The 11571-nt window shown below is 40.2% G+C and overlaps 1 pseudogene; it reads right to left on the bottom strand.

Moving 5' to 3' along the window:
• Positions 1-217: 217 nt before the first annotated feature.
• LOC101350899 (suppressor of SWI4 1 homolog pseudogene) lies at positions 218-8710 on the bottom strand (annotated as a pseudogene).
• Between the last annotated feature and the right edge of the window lie 2861 nt (positions 8711-11571).

Raw genomic sequence — 11571 nt, 5'->3', positions numbered from 1 at the left:
TGTAATCGAGTCACTCTCTTAAGCAGCTGGGCCCGGCCCTGCACATGGCCCCAGGAAGCCCCTCTGGGCCCCAGCTTGGCCTTGTTTCTAGGGACCTGTCCTTGGGCTTTGGAGGCGTCTGGTCACCGCCTGGGTCTGGCCTCTAATCCTTTACCCGCTGCTTCTTGTGTGGAGGGCCTGCGGGCTGTCTCCACTTGGTCAGCCCGGGGCCCATGACCTAGTCGGGTTCCTCGCCTACTGCCTGGTGGAAATACTCAGCTTCATTCTCCTCCTCCTCCTCCTCAGTTCTGCTGGCCCACTCTGCCTCCGGTGGGCCACTGGTCCTCAGTATCACTGACCCCATCGACCTCTGCCCGTGCCCTCTTCACGCCTGCCAGGCTCTTCTTCTTGTGGGCCTCTCGCTGCTCTCACTTGCACTGCATATTGTGGGCCTGCCAGGCCTGCCTCTCGGCCTTCAGCGGCAGTCTCTCTTCCTTGGCCGCTAGGATGGCCTGCAGCTTCTCCTCCGTCTTGTGCAGGAAACTGGAAAAACACCTTCCCCTCCAGACACCCTCCTGTATCTTGATGAGCTGCAGTGTCATCCGAGGACCCATCTCAGTGAGCTGCAAGTTGCTCTGCTGGGCCGCATTTTACACACCTGGGAAACCCTAGTGGCATACTGGTTAAGAGCTACAGCTGCTAACCAAAAGGTTGGCAGTTCGAATCCACCAGGCATTCTTTGGAAACTCTATGGGGCAGTTCGACTATGTCCTATAGGGTCACTATTAGTTGGAATCGACTCCACAGCAACGGTTTTGGTTTGGCTTGGTGGGGATGACCTGGAGCAGCTCCGGGATGTTGTGCTCACCTTCAGGCTCTGCCTTGCCCTCTGACAGCCCCGGACCATGGCCAGCAGTTCACTGACATACTGCAGACAGCTCATGTTGGGGAACTTCTCCTGGAGAAGCTTCTTCATCCTGCCACGTGGGCACACAGGACAACTTTGATGTTATAATGGTGGAAATCCAGGTCCAGGGAGTGGAGTTTTAGTTGATGAGGCAGCAGTGTTTGATGGTGTTCAGATTTACCCACTACATGTTGATGGAGGGGAACAGGTTTTGGAACATAATGGCCATGAGCTTCACATGCATGCCATGGGGGCCAAAACTGTTGAGCACTAAGAGGGGCTGGTGGGCACCCTCCCAGAAGGTGCACACCACATCACAGATGTATATGCCACGGATGCTGCCAGAAGGGACATTATGCGGCACATGACTATGTACTCAAAAGAATTAAAAGCAGTGACTCAAACAGACACATGTACACCAGTGTTCATTGTAGCATTAGTCACAATAGCCAAAATGTAGAAACAATCCAAACGTCCATCAATAGCTGAATGGATAAACAAAATGTAGTATATACGTATGTTGTTGTTACGTGCTGTTGAGTCGACTTTGACTCATAGTGACCCTATGTATACAACAGAACGGAACACTGCCGGGTCCTGCACCATCCTCACAGTCATTGCTATGTTTGAGCCCGTTGTTGCAGCCACTGTGTTAATCCATCTGGTTGAGGGTCTTCTTCTTTTTCACTGACACTCTACTTTACCAAGCATGATGTCCTTCTCCAGGGGCTGATCCCTCCTGATAACCTGTCCAAAGTATGTGAGACAAAGTCTCGCCATCCTTGCTTCGAAAGAGTACTCTGGCTGTGCTTCTTCCAAGATAGATTTGTTCGTTCTTCTGGCAGTCATGTTACATTCAATACTCTTCACCAACATCATAATTCAAAGGTGTCAGTTCTTCTTCAGTGTTCCTTACTCATTGTTCAGCTTTTGCATGCATATGAGGCAATTGAAAATACCATGGCTTGGGTCAGGCGCACCTTAGTCCTTAAAGTGACATCTTTGCTTTTCAACACTTTAAAGAGGCCTTTGCAGCAGATTTGCCCAATACAATAAGTCATTTGATTTCTTGACTGCTGCTTCCATGGGTTTTGATTGGGTATCAATGTATATATGTATAATGGAGTATTATTCCGCTGTAAAGAGAAATAAATTTCTGATACATGCTGCCATGGGAATGAACCTTAAAAACATATGCTAAGAGAAATAAAACAGACACCAAAGGAAAATATTGTATGATCCCATTTATATGAAATATCTAATTACACAAACCCATGCAGACAAAAGAAGATTAGCGGTTGCCAAGGGCTGGGTGGGGGGGGGGAGGAGAAATGGATAGTTAAGAAAAAAATAATAAGTCATTAGAAAAGGACAGAATAAAAAAAAAATCTTTTCTTAGTGATCCTAAAGAGAATGCATTTTCTCTTTCATGGATATTAAACTTATAGATAAGTTACAATGTTACAGTTTTTTATTCCAGTTTGTCATTTGTCTGCCAACTTCGTAAAAAGATAAAAAATAAAGACTTCTGGGAAAGAATTAATGAGCTCATTAGAGAAAAATAATAGCCTAAAAATTGTATATTAGGAAAAAAATGGAAATCTGGAAATTAATTAGCTAATCATCCATCTTAAAAAATTAAGAAATAAGGACATTATGCTGAGTGAAATAAGTCAATCACAAAAGGACAAATATTGTATGAGACCGCTATTGTGAAAACTTATGAAAAAGTTTACACACAAAAAGTAACAATCTTTGTTGGTTACCAGGGATGTGAGAAGTGTGGGGAAAATACTAAATATACAATAGATAAGTGGTTTCTTTGGTGAAAGGTGAGACAGTACACAGTACTGGGGAAGCCAGCACAACTTGTACAAGGAAACGTCATGGAAGCTCCATAGACACATCCAAACTCCCTGAGGGACTGAATTGTTTGGCGGAGGGCTGTGGGGACCATGGTCTCAGGGAACATCTAGCTCAATTGGCATAACACAGTTTATAAAGACAATGCTCTACATTCTACTTTGGTGAGTAGTGTCTGGGGTTTTAAAAGCCTGTGAGCAGCCATCTAAGATACTCCACTGGTCTCACCCCTTCAGGAGCAAGAGAGAATGAAGAGAACAGGATACAAGGAAAAGATTAGTCCAAAGGACTAATGGACCACAGCTACCAAAGCCTCCACCAGACTGAGTCCAGTACAGCTAGATGGTGCCCGGCTACCACCACTGACTGCTCTGACCGGGATCACAACAGAAGGTTCTGGACAGAGCTGGAGAAGGATGTAGAACATAATTCTAACTCACAAAAAAGATCAGATTTACTGGCCTAAAGGAGACTGGAGAAACCGCGAGAGTATGGCTCCCGGACACCCTTTTAGCTCAGTGGTGAAGTCACTCCCGAGCTTCATCGTTTAGCCGGGGACTGGACCACCCCATAAAACCAAATGGGGCTAATGAGGCCCAGCAGTTCAGGGACAAGGACTTGAAGGCAGAAGGGGACAGGAAAGCTGGTGATAGGGAACCCAAGGCTGAGTAAGGACAGTATTGACATGTAGTGGGGTTGTTAACCATTGTCATAGGGCAACATGTGTGCTAACTGTTTAATGAGAAACCATTTTGTTTTGTAAACCTTCATCTAAAGTGAGAATAGCAGCACAACTGGAAGAACGTAATCGATGTCACTGAACTGTGCATGTAGAAATTTTTGAAATGATGTATCTTTGGCTATGTATATTTTCACCAAAAAAAAAAAAAGGTAGAGAGGGGAGAGGGTTGACATGTCGTGGGGTTGTTAACCAGTGTCATAAAACAATATGTGTATTGGCTGTTTAATGAGAAACTATTTGTCCTGTAAACCTTCACCTAAAGTACAATAAAAAAAGGCAAAAAAGACTAAAAAAAATTAAGAAATAGAAACTAAAATAAATCAAAATAAATTAGAAGGAAAAAATATGACAAATGCAGAAATAAAATAGAGAAACAAACCTACAATGCTGAAGATCAACAAAGTCAGAATTTAGTTATCTGAAAGGCTAATAATAGATGCACTTCTTTCAAGCAACTAGTATCAGGAAAAAACCACAAATCCTGCAGTCATTATAAAGATAATAAAAGATTAATATGAGAAAATACATGGCTCCCCATATTGAAGTTTTACTTGAAATGAACATATTTCTATAAAAATGCAGGTTACCAAAATGAACCTCAATAATTTTATAACTAATAAAGAAATTTAATCCATAAACTAAACCATCCCACTAAGAAAATCAAGGACCAGGTGACTTCACCATGTGAGTCCCACTGAACATGCAAGAAAGAAATAACATCAATCTTACACAAGCTTTTCCAAAGAACAGAACAAATATTCTTCACAATTCATTTTATGAGGCTAGCATATCCTTGATATCAAAACAGAATAAAAACCACAGACCAATCTCACTCATAAAAGTATATGAAAGTATCCTAAACAAAATATTTGCCAGTGAATTCCACCAATAAATAACAAAAATAACACGTCCTGGTCAAGTGATGCAATGATGGCTGAAGACTCAGAGAGCCACAGTATCTGACTAAAGAAGAAAATTCATATTGTTATTTCAATATATGGAGAAAAAATGTTTGGTAAAAAAAAATCCATTCATGAGAAAGACTTTTAGAAAACAGGAATAAAAGGAAACTTTCTTAATATTTTTAAGGAAGTACCAAAATCTACTGCAAAATCATACTCAATTATGACATGTTGAAAGTTTTCAATTTGAGATAAGGAACCAGACAAAGATACCCACAAACCTGCCTTATACTAGAGGTTCTAACCAGTGCAATAAGTCAAGAAAATGAATAATTTAACAGAGCGAATTTAATAATGTGAACGGGTTAAACAGATTTCAAGAAGAACGAAAAGGCAACAGGGAACACTGAGGTAACAAGAGAAAGTAACTGCAGGAACAGATACCATCTGTCTTAGAGTGGATTCTCTACAGAAGCAAAATCAGTAAAATGAACGTATATATATATATAGAGAGAGAGAGAGAGAGAGAGAGAGAGAGAGATTCATATCAAGGAAATGGCTCACGTGGTTGTAGAGGCTCGAAAGTCCCAAGTCCATGGGTCAGGCTAGAGGTTTCTCCTGACTTACACGTAGCTTCAGGGACTGGTGAACCCAAGATCAGCAGGTTAGACAGCAGGCCACTGGCTCACAAGCTGCAGAGGCTGAGGAATCCCAAGATCGCTGGTAAGCTGCTAGCTCAAGTCCCAAGAACTGGAGGCCAGATGAGGAGCCAGCTGTGATATCCAGAGTGAGAAAAAGCCCACGAGCTTTGCCAGAAAGCCCACATATATTAGATGCAGGCCACACCCCCAAGGAAACTCCCTTTCAACTGATTGGCTGTTCAGAGCAGATCTCATCATAGAGCTGATTACGTCATTACAGAGCTGCCAAACTACATCATAACTGCCAAGCCACTGAGAATCATGGCCCAGTCAAGTTGGCAAACAACTTTAACCCCCACACCACCCCTACGTCTGGGGAGACAAAAGGAAGAGGTTAGGGTTATCAGAACCTAGGAGCTTGGAGAAAAAGCTTTGAGAAGCTGGGACCCAAACCTCTAGGAGGGGTGCAACCTGGCTACTGATGGTGTTCCGGAGCTTGGATGACAGAATTGAGAAACCTGAAACAGACTAATGCACATAAGGTACTTGATTTATGTGATGGTAGCACTGTAAATTAGTCTTGTCAATAAATGATGATAAAACAACAGAAAAAAATTAACTTGGAGCACTACCTCACACTACCACAAAAATAAATTCCAGTTAGGTTAGAGACCTAAATGTGAAGCACAATGCATTAAAAATTTTATATGATAAAACCTCCTTGATATCAAAACTATGCAAAAGCAGAAAGAAAAATCACAGGCCAATCCCACCCATGAAAGTACAGGCAAGTATCCTAAATAAAATATTTATAAATGAAAATGTATGCAAACAAAAGATAAAAGAATATCTTTATTCCCTCAGGATTAGGAGATATGTGTTAACACATGAGAAGAACTAACCATATGGAAAAGCTGAGTAATTTTGATTCTGTTAAAATTAAGAATTTATATTCATTAAAAGACATAGTAAGAGAGCAAAAAGGCAAAGCACAAAGTGGGATAATATAGTTGAAATGATATAACTAACAAAGGGCTCCTATTCAGAATACATAGATAATTCCTATAAGCAACAACCCCTGGATGATGCAAACCGGCTACTAACCAAAAGTTTGGAGGTTGGAGTTCACCCAGAGTCACCTAAGAAGAATGTCCAGAGCATTTACTTCTGAAAAATCAGTCACTGAAAACCCTGGGAAGCACAGTAGTACTCTGACACCACGAGTTGGAATCGAATCGACAGCAACTGGTACCGGTATCAAGTCAGACAACTCAATAAATATGAGCGAAAAGTTTGAAAAGGAATTTCACAATAGAGGAAACAATTTAGCCAATCAATATATTAAAAATCTCTTAGTCTTATTAGTAATCAGCTGAATGTAAATTAAAATCATTAGATAGATACCCCTACACACACAAGACTAAAATTAACAAGTCTGAAAATATTAAATGTTGGCAATAATATGAAGAATGAGAACGCTCATAGCCTCAATGTGGTGTGAAATGAAGACTGTGAAATGGTATAACTATTTTGGGAAAGAATTTGGAGTGATCTAGTAAAATTGGAGATATCATAAAATTCAACAATCCCAGTTCTAGATATATATAGATTTGTATATGTATATATATACATATGGAAACCCTGGTGATGTAGTGGTTAAGTGCTACAACTGCTAACCAAAAGGTCAGCAGTTCAAAGCCACCAGGTGCTCCTTGGAAACTCCATGGGGAAGTTCTACTCTGTCCTACAGAATAGCTATGAGTTGGAATCAAATCGAAGGCAATGGGTTTGGTTTTTGGTAAGTCAAAAACCTTAGCTTGAATAATCTCTTAACTTTTCTGAGCTTCCATTTTCCTATCTGTACACTGATGGTAATTATACCTACTCATTCAAATGTGTCAAGTGAGATTCTGCATATGAAAGCACACTGTAGACTGTTGTCATGTATTGACTTGTGTCCCCCAAAAATAGGGTATCAATTTGGCTGGGCTGTGGTTCCTGGTATTGTGTGATTGTCCACCATTTTGTCATCTGTTGTGATTTTCCTGTGTGTTGTAAATCCTACCTCTATGATGCTGATGAGGTGGGATAGGGGGCAGTTATGTTAATGAGGCAGGACTCAATCTACTAGATTGGATTGTGTCTTGAGCCAATGTCTTCTGAGATATAAAATAGAGAAGCAAGCAGAGAGACACTGAGACCTCATACCACCAAGAAAGCAGTGCCAGGAGCAAAGCATGTCCTTTGGACCTGGGGTTCCTGTGCAGAGAAGCTCCTAGTCCAGGGGAAGATTGGTGACAAGGACCTTTCTCCAGAGCCAACAGAGAGAGAAAGACTTCCTCTGGAGCTGACATCCTGAATTTGGACTTTTAGCCTACTTTACTGTGAGGAAATAAATTTCTCTTTGTTAAAGCCATCCACTTGTGGTATTTCTGTTATAGCAGCACTAGACAACTAAGACAACTGTAAAGCACAATGTAGGTATCAGATGCTGTTATTCTGCTGATTCTGAGTCTACAGCAGTTTAGAGAAAAAGACAAAAGAAAATGAGGTCAAGACTACTACAGGCAGATACATTCACAGCATCTTTTAACCATGAAAGTTAAAAAAAAAAAAAAACTAGAAAAGTCAGGTAAAGATCTGAAAAAATACAGAACGGAAAAATTTTAGGTATGGAACAAACACAGCTCTTAATACATCAGTAGCCCAAGGGTGTCACCACATGACAGCAGAGAACTGAAATGGAAATTCCTTGTGATTACCCAGGACGATTAAGAAATATTTTAGTCTACTGAAAAAACCAGAGAATGTAATATAAATATTTCCACTCAAGGTGAAGTCAACATGGCACTATAGACAGAACCACCATGTCGTCCCTCTGCAACAAAGACCCAAAAAACTAAGTAAAACAGATACAAATGTCAATCGTGGAACTCTAAGCATCAAATGAAGGAATAAAGAACTCGATCAAGAACTAAATGGAATAAGAAACTGACAGAGAACAAAGAATGAGGAGAGCTACAGAGTGGAGGTCCCTTACCAGCTAACACAGCAGGGATTCTTCATCTTGGACTACAGCCACCTAGGAGCGAAGACAGGGAGTACGGGAAGGCAACTTCACAGAGCTTCCAACAGGAGACAGGGCACTGAGTAACCAGGGATACACGCTTTCCCACCCCCCATCCTTCTTCCTTCTACAAGGCCTCCACCACTTTCAAATGGGCCCCAGTTGCTCCGCCTGAGAGACACCAGCTCACTGTCGCCAGGGTCTGCCCCACCCCACCAGCCAGCCCCTTCAGTGCCATTTTTTTGTTTGCTTGTTTGTTTGATTTGGTTTTGTTTTTTTTTTTTTTTATTTTTTTTTTGTTTATTTTGTTGTTGCTTCTCTCTCTTCCTTCCTTCCTTTCCTTTCTCCTACCCAGCTAGCCTCATATGCCATCCCCTCCCCTTCTTGATAGGCTATGATTTTTAAGTTTGTTTGCTTTGTTCTTTGTTTTTTTCTTTTTTTCTGTTTCTTCTCTCTCTCTCCTTTCCTTTCTTTCTCCTGCCCAATCAGCCCTGTACACCACCCTCGCCCGTTTTCTAGGGGTCATGCTGCATCACTGGGCTGGAGAGTCACTGCAGGTGGCCTACCCGGGTCTGCAATACTATCACTGACCAGCTCCCTCAGAGCCATGTTATTTATTTATTTATTTGTTTATTTGTATCTGTCTTTGTTTTTTGTAGTTGTTGTTTCTTCTCCCTCATTTCCTTTCTCCCACCAACCTAGCCCCATCTGCCACCCTCATTGGCCCCAGTTCATGCTGCAAACTACCCATCCACCCCTGCTGGACCTGCCCTGCTACACCACAACTGAGTGATAAGTCATGCCCACCTAGACAAGGTGATGAGTAGTATCATGCCCACAGATGATCAAGCAACAAAACTTGCCCACCCACTTACCCAGGCATAACCAAATAAAACAAAAAAGCAGCACAGCTAACAGACAAATGAGGAAATGTTCCCAATCACCAGGTATTAGAGAAATGCAAATCAAAACTACAATGAGATACTATCTCACCCCAACATTACTGACATGAATCAAAAAAAAAAAAAAACAGAAAAATAACAAATGTTGGAGAGGCTACAGGGAGCTTGGAACTCTTACACACTGCTGGTGAGAATGCAAAATGATGCAACCATTTTCAGAAACAATACGGCACTTCCTTAAAAAGCTAGAAATAGAAATACCATACAATCCAGCAATCCCACTCCTAGGAACATATCCTAGAGAAATAAGAGCTGTCACATGATTAGGCATATGCACACCCATGTTCATTGCGGCATTATTCACAATAGCAAAAAGATGGAAACAACCTAAGTGCCTACCAACAAATGGATAAACAAAGTATGGTACATACACACAATGGAATACTATGCAACAATAAAGAACAATGATGAATCTGCAAAACATCTCACAACATGGATGAATCTGGAGGGCAATATTCTGAGTGAAATAAGTCAATCACAAAAGGACAAATACTGTATGAAGCCACTATTATAAAAACTGATGAAATGGTTTACACACAGAAAGAAACAATCTTTGATGGTTACTAGGGAGGGGAGGCGTGTTGAGGGAAAAACACTAACTAGAAAATAAATAAATGGTAACTTTGGTGAAGGGTAAGACAGCACACAATACTGGGAAGTCAGTACAACTTGACCAAGGCAAGGTCATGGAAGCTTCATAGACACATCCAAACTCCCTGAGGGATCAAATTACTGGGATGAGGGCTGGAGACCATGGTCTCAGGGGACGTCTAGCTCAATTGGCATAACATAGTTTATGAATAAAGTGTTCTATATCCTACTTTGGTGAGTAGCGTCTGGGGTCCTAAAAGCTTGTGAGCTGCCATCTAAGATACTCCACCGGTCTCACCCCATCTGGAGCAAGGGAGAATGAAGAAAACCAAAGACACAAGGGAAAAATTTGTCCAAAGGACTGATGAACCACAACTACCACATCCTCCACCAGACTGAGTCCAGCACAGCTAGATGACGCCCAGCTACCACCGCTGACTGCTCTGACCGGGATCACAATAGAAGGTCCCAGACAGAACTGGAGAAAAATGTAGAACAAAATTCTAACTCACAAAAAAGATCAGATTTACTGGCCTGACAGAGACTGGAGAAACCCCAAGAGTATGACCCCCGGACACCCTTTTAGCTCGGTAATGAAGTCACTCCTGAAGGTCACCCATCAGCCAAAGATTAGACAGACCCATAAAACAAAATGAGACTAAATGGGCATACCTGCCCAGGGGCAAGGACTAGAAGGCAGGAGGGGTCATGAAAGCTGGTAATAGGGAACCCAAGGTCGAGAAGGGAGAGAGTTGACATGTGGTGGGGTTGGTAACAAATGTCACAAAACAATATGAGTACTAATTGTTTAATGAGAAGCTAGTTTGTTCTGCAAACCTTCATCTAAAGTACAATAATAAAACAAAACAAAACAAAAAAATAAAAGTGAACCACAGAAGGCATTTTCTACAGTTAATTTAGAAACATAGTTTATTATCTTCATAGTTATGTCAATCAGTATATATATACATATATATATATATGTATATATATATATATATATATATATATATATATATATATATATATATATATATATATATATATATATATATATATATATGTATATATATATATATATGTTTGTATGTATTTCCAGCTTTGATTAAAACAATTTAAAATTGTATTGGGATCAAGATTTAAACCACTTTCAAAAATCCATTTGAGATATATGAGCAAAGAAATATCTTGCAATTTGAATTTTATATCTTAAATCCTGTTGCTTGAAAATAGTGGATATGGAAAAATGTATTTTAAAATGAAACCTGAAAAAATTTTTGTCTCTTAAAAACTTCCTTCAGTCTTTCCATAATTATTCTCAACAAAAAGAGTGAGCCTCCCTATTAGGAATGGAAATGAGAAAAGGATGCTCATTAGCACCACTCTTATTCAATATTGTACTGGAAGTCCTAGACAGAGCAATAAGGCAAGAAAGGGAAATGAATGGCATACAAATTGGAAAAGACAAAGTAAAATTATCTCTATTCACAGATGACATGATTCTATACACAAAAAATTCTAGAGATTTCACAAGAAAGCTACTGTATCTAATAGAAAATTTCAGGAAAACTGCAGGGTACAAAATTGACACACAAAAATCAGTGGGGTTCCTCTACACTAACAAAGAGAACTCTGAAAAGGAAATCAAGAAAACAATATAATTTACAATAGTCCCCAAAATGATAAAATACCTAGGAGTAAACCTAACCAGGTATGTAAAAGACCTATACAAAGAAAACTACAAAATACTACTAAAAGAGACTAAAAAAGAACTACATAAATGGAAGAACGTTCCATGCTCATGAACTGGTAGACTTAACATTGTGAAAATGTCAATACCACACAAAACGATGTATAGATACAATCTAATCCTGATCCAAATCCCAAAAACATTCTTAACTGAAATGGAAAAACTAA

This window comes from Trichechus manatus, unplaced genomic scaffold, assembly GCF_000243295.1.
Source record: "Trichechus manatus latirostris isolate Lorelei unplaced genomic scaffold, TriManLat1.0 scaffold00060, whole genome shotgun sequence".
Lineage (NCBI taxonomy): Eukaryota > Metazoa > Chordata > Mammalia > Sirenia > Trichechidae > Trichechus > Trichechus manatus.
Note: the sequence above shows the minus strand (reverse complement) of the source record. Positions and strands in the feature narration are given on the sequence as shown.